The sequence below is a fragment of the Aulostomus chinensis genome, chromosome 14 (assembly GCF_037954235.1).
Source record: "Aulostomus chinensis isolate RoL2024-O1b breed Wild chromosome 14, RoL_Achi_v1.0, whole genome shotgun sequence".
Classification (NCBI taxonomy): domain Eukaryota; kingdom Metazoa; phylum Chordata; class Actinopteri; order Syngnathiformes; family Aulostomidae; genus Aulostomus; species Aulostomus chinensis.
The window spans coordinates 10,397,662-10,403,661 of NC_141333.1; the positions used below are offsets into that span (position 1 = coordinate 10,397,662).

At 39.7% G+C, this 6,000-nt stretch overlaps 1 long non-coding RNA gene across 3 annotated transcripts in view; it reads right to left on the bottom strand.

The window, feature by feature from the left end:
• Positions 1-4,977, bottom strand: part of LOC147249701 (uncharacterized) — a 66,202-nt gene extending 61,225 nt beyond the window's left edge. For 2 of the 3 annotated variants that reach the window (XR_015119167.1, XR_015119165.1), the window contains exons 1-3: positions 4,821-4,977; positions 1,836-1,937; positions 11-344 (exon numbers count right to left, since the gene is read on the bottom strand). This is a non-coding gene — a long non-coding RNA (uncharacterized LOC147249701). Of the gene's footprint in view, positions 1-10; positions 345-1,835; positions 1,938-4,573; positions 4,669-4,820 lie in introns of all 3 variants that reach the window. The other variant, XR_015119166.1, reaches the window with a different exon arrangement.
• Positions 4,978-6,000: the final 1,023 nt, after the last annotated feature.

Below are 6,000 nucleotides of genomic sequence, written 5' to 3' on the forward strand. Positions count from 1 at the left end.
TTGGACTCACCTTGTCATATTACTGTGGTCCTCCCATAGATGTTGTGGTCACTGTGGTCCTCAACGCTCTGAAGAGCCAGTCTGTTCTTCTTCATGAGGTGCCCATCATTGCAGCTTGTTCCTGTTCCAGGGACCCCGACTGCCTGTTCACAGCCTGTTCCTGAACCTTCAGCTGTTCCCACACACTCTTAGACTGGTCCTAGTCCTGAACCGTTGGCTTTCCCCACCAACATTAATGCAGCTGGGCTCCAGTTGTCACCCCCTACCCCATGCCAACCTTTCTGGTATCAAGTCTATCGAAGGTTCCAGAGCTCCTACTGCAGGTCCAGTCAGAGCCAGTGCTGCTGTCCACGTCATCGGAGAAGAAGAAGAAGAAGGGAGACAGATTTATAACTTCATGAGAGGAACAAGAAATATTGATTAAATGTCATTTGATATAACTGATGATAGTGAGACAAGGAATGAGCATTTTAAACCACACATATCTGAAAATTGTGTTTTGGTATGCAAGTGTGTCAAAACTATTAATTCCTTGTTTTAAAAAATATGTAGCATCCCTGCAAAACTGACATCACCTGTGCTTATTAAGAGGAGCTTTTTAATGGAAGTAAAAAGTAAATAACACTATGTGACATAGTAAGGAAAAGGCTATTGTTTTGGGTTAGATTTATCTAAGTGACCCATAGTTCTCCACCTTCTCTGTATTGTTCAGGTTTATGAACTGTAAGGATTTGGTGGAGACTAGATTTATAGTGAAATGTAGCCCCTCCCACCCCCCCCCAAAAAAAACCACATGATATAATCTGAGTAAAAAGCAACATCAACATTGTTTCCTGCTTCCAAGACAAGAAATTGAGTATTGAAGGTGTCATACTAACTGCAACATATTACATTGTTTAGAGTATCAACAACTCAATCCTTGATCTGAATGAATATGACTAATATATTTAGGCATACAGTTTACTGTACAGGAAGTTTCTCATGATGACCATTCCCTCCCAGTCAGCTCCACCAAGTCTTCATTAAAAGAAAAAACTCCTGTCCTTTGTGTTCAGAAACCAAGTCCTTACCACTCCCAGGGAGAACACGACCACTTATCCTTATCCCTTTTCCTGTGGATTTCAGTGGAAAGATCACTATACTATGTAATTTCCCAACACTGTGAGGCAAGTGGAAGTCATCATGGGGTTTTTTTTCATCATAGTGTTAAAGGAAATAAATCTTTGTTCATTCAATCATTTAAACTGATCAAAGTAATAAATCTGAACCATGACCATTGGTATTTAGATTAGGTAACTCATGTAAATGCTGACCCTATAATGTATCAGCAACATATTCCCAATAATAAAAGACTTGGATCAGCATTCCAGCCAGAAATACTCAAGTCCCTCACTTGGACATCATGCTGTCTCATGTTGCCAAGGCCTTCATTAAAGCAAGACAAACACTTTTTGAGATAGAGTCTGGTTTGACTATAATCCTATAATGCTTTTTCCTTGAACAATAATTTGTAAGTGGATTGGTCAATTTTCAAGAAACACCTAATGATATGAGCATGCCCCAGAGCTTTGAAACACATCATGGCCTTTATTAGCTGTCGAAAGCTCCAGAAAAAGCTAGTAACTGGAGATACAGTTAATTTCTTTTCTGTGAAACTATTTTCAAATAAACTGCACTCAACATACTGTATGCTTCTAAATCCCTCAAAGTCTCTTAAATCAAACTGTGCTCATTATCTGTGGGATTATGAGGAAACTTCCCTTCTATCTAGACTGAACTTGTCAGGGATTTTTCAGTCAACTGAGTGTTCCAGGTCATTAATTTTCACTGCTTACCATTCCTGGTCTGATGCAGTTATCAGCAGTGATGAAATACTTAAATACAGTGCGTCTTACGCTCCTGATACACTGGACTACTTTCACAATCCTGGCCAGATTCTGAAAATACAGAGGATACAGAGGGTGTTAACACACTTTCAATGACAAGATTAAGGACTACAGTCACAGTTTGTCATGCAAAAATTAATCAGATTGAATGCACCATACTAATAAAAACACCAGTGAGACAAGTCTTCAAGAGTTAACAAATATAGAGAACGTAAAGTGTTGGCAACTGGAATAATCTGTACCAAAATCTGTGCCAGAAAAAGGAAGAAAATTAGAGATAAATCCCATCTGGCTGAAGTTGTGTAGGGGTAGCTGTGGAGCGCAATGGACTGTACGGACTGCTTAGGAAGCTGGAGGTGAGTTGTGCAGGAACCAAAACTAGGCTAAGGCTAATGCTAAAAGCAGAGCGGTAGAGACGATAAGGACACAAGTTAACAGCCTCTTCCCCCCTCCCCCTCCTCAAGGTTCACTGGCTATCGTCAGACATGTTCGTCATGATCTCTGTGTTAACTTGAAAAGCCCCAACCAGATCAGACAGGTGCAGAATAAGACTTATTTTTGTGATGGTTAATCCTGTAATAAAGCCCTGTATCAAAAGCATCAAGTGTCATTCCAGTTTGAGCAGACCAGTTCTTAACATATTCACACATACATACACCCATCCAGGCACCACCACGATCTCCACCACCACTGTATGGTTGTATGCCTGTGTGTGTGTGTGTTGAACCCACGTCTAATTGGACTCAAGCACTGTTGCTCTGAAGCACATTAGCACAGAGCTTGCAGTGTACCAGGTTCCACAGAGGGACAGCTGTGCAAAAACAGGTACGTGGAAAACTCAGCTGATACAAAACAGAAACGTCTGAACAGAACAACAAAGGGGGGGGGGGGGCTATGGGTGGGAGAATGGTCTGTGTGGGGACCACCTCGAAATGGACCACAGAATCCAGGAAGCAAAGTTGATGTGCAGCCAGCCTGCTGAATATGTTGACCTATACCTAGGGACTGTTACAGCACACTAGAAAACAAAACTTAATGCACATCCATTTTCCACTCTATCCAGAATGGAGACCTCACCTGGCAGTTCCAGACAAAGAAGCAGTCACAGGTTTCTGGATTTATTCATACAATGACTGAGTTGAGATAAACCTCCCTACATACATCATTCCGCTAAACCTTTCTGCGATTAATCAGTGTATATGCCTGCCCTGATTTTTATTTTTCATACAAGCCTGTGCAATAATACTTGAGAACTTATTTTTTTGTTTTGTTTTGTTTTAAAAGCCCAATCCTGCAAAACTTTGGACATGGATCTGCCCCAAATTAACTAACTAACTAAAAAATCATAATGAACGCAAAATCTACGACAGAGGCAATGAAAGACCAGTCGACCTTTGGCTACCTACAGGAACTACATTGCTCTCAACAGGAAATCCAAGAAAAAGACGTCACCGTACTGTGGCATTGTTTGATTGATGAGTGAACTCTGGGAAGTAGAGCGCAGGAAGACCACAGCTGTGAACGCTTCACACCAGAGATGTTGCCAGAATGACAAAATAAGCATCTTGTGGAATACCGCTTGAACTTTAAACCAGATGAGCACAAACAGACACAAAAAAGTAAATGAACAGCGTTTCTTTCAGCATGTTATATCATCATCACGGCCATAACCACATGCTCATGAAACCAGAGTGCAGCTACACGTTTTTTGATTATACACACATGGTAGCGATTAAGCTCATGCCAGTCGGGCTAGCCTCTTTGTGGCCAGACCTTGTGGTAGTCACACAAGTTTCACTGAAGTCATAGTGCCAAGTATGGTTAGTGTCACTGCAGATGATGCGAACCTGACGCAGCCATGTCTTTACAGGACGAGAGCCGAAGCCTGGTAAACTGTATGGTTAGGTGCTGGATGACGGTGAAGTCGGATTAGTCTAATATCATTGTATGAGTAACAGTTTCCAGAGATGTTAAGAGCACTTTAATGAGCTTTTTCCTGCTGTCCGTTTTCCTGCTAAAGGTTGTGGTTCACCAAGGTGGGGCGTGACTAGAAAGTTTGTTTTCTTTGCGACAGACACGAAGTTAAGTGAAGTGATTTGGGCTGCCATATTCATCCAAGAGTGCGGTGCTGAATACGTGCTCTTCTGCAGATGCACACCAATATTCCCTCCCTCATAATAACTTTTTTCTCAAATAAGATGAAAAAAAAATACAGTTGAATCGAATCAATTTAAATAATGGATTGACCGACGAATATGAGTAAGACACGTTTGAATACAACATCAAGGAAATAAAGAGTCTAGCTGAAGTTGCAATGTTGAGAAATTTGAGTAAATTTCCAACCTTTTGGTTTGAGATGTCAGGGGCAGTCAGATGCCAAATTTGATTAATTGCTCATTTCCACAGAGCAATGGTGCCTACCTTGCAGGCTGCTTAAGAACAGCTGGAGTGGTGTAAAGTAACATTTGAATAATTGGTTGATGCAATATTTAATAATAAATTTCCAAAGTCTCTACACAGTTTAGTCAAGTGACAATTTGCTGCATTGCATGGCACTTAAAGTCCTTGTTTTTGACAGAATTTCATTACTCTAATCATATGTTATGCGACTCAGATTAGATCTTGATCGAAAAATGCCTGACTTCCGCGGTTCGAATGTTCAGCCAAAGGTGTGTTGAAAAGCTCACCCTTGTAATATCCTCTTCGAAATGCTGCTCTCATGAGCTGCGTGATAGAAATAGTTCCCCTATTACCCAGGTAATTAATCTTCCATCAACTTGACCTATCAGGAGAGAAGGCTAATATTGTAAAGTTGTTTTGTAAATAAAGTAGAGGACAGTATCAAGCTGTGCCTTCCAGAGCGGACACCGAGAGGAGCAGAGTTTGGACTTATTTGGGCTTCTACGACGTCAAAAAAAATAACTGCTAACTCACCAGCTAACTTTAGCTTAGCATGCCGCTAAGGCAGCGGAGGCTCCACAGACCGACGGACCAACGTCAAGTGTTCAGCCCGTTTGACTGATTTACTTTTCGGGCAAACTCAGCCACCACAGCCGGAACTGGGTAAGTCATTCATACGTCACTTAGTAGTTTCTCACCTTGTTGTCCGGCTGTATCCGGTTGCAATGCGGGTTATTCGAATTTAGCTTGATATTTCGTTGTTTAAAAAAAAAAATGGCTTGGTAAACAGGAAAAGGTGTTACCCTCAGTAACTGAAGATTGTCCAAATGATTTTGATCATCAATCCTTATTTGTTTTTGTTGCTTTAGGTGGGAGGGAACATGCTTTTAAATTTCGTGGGGTTTTGTTTATTTATTTTTATTAGTATTCTTATGTAGTTTTAATTGTCTCCTTTTTCAACACTAATCTATCTACCAGTAAATTGAATACTCTAATAATGACTGAGTGGTCAATTGTGACAAAATTTCTTGATTTTATCTGTGAAATGAAACTTGAGAAAGACTTAGATTCGTTAAGGATGATGTCATATTTGGCAGATTTTTTTTTTCAAATGATGAAAACATGAACTTGTGCCCTCATATAAATCTGACAAAATTTGCATACTTTGTGTTTCATATTGAAAGATCAGAATAAAATTTACTGTGAAATTGAAAAAAATAAAATAAAATATATACATATACATATGCATATATATATATACATATACATATATATATATTTTTATATATATTTATATATATATACATAATATATCCATCGTCGTCTTCCGCTTAGGAGGCGGGGTACACCCTGGACAGGTATATATATATATGTATAATCTTTTTTATGGGAAAAAAACATCAAATAAACCAGATCTCTTTTCATTAGATTTCTCCTAGCGCATTTAAGAATCATCTTCCTGCCTATTTTGCCCGAGAAATGCACCCTGTCATTTAATAGCAACATTCCATTTACATACAGAATTGCACAACAGTTATTCAATGTCATGCATCCAAGTATTTATAGCTACTGCTAATTTCCAGGGCCTGTTCCTTGAAGGGCCTACAGCTGTAGGAGCTTGACCAAGATGATATGGTGACAGGCAAAGTACATGATGGCAACCGCAGAGCTTAGTCAGAAAGAAATTGGTATATTTGGACCTATTTCAAATATG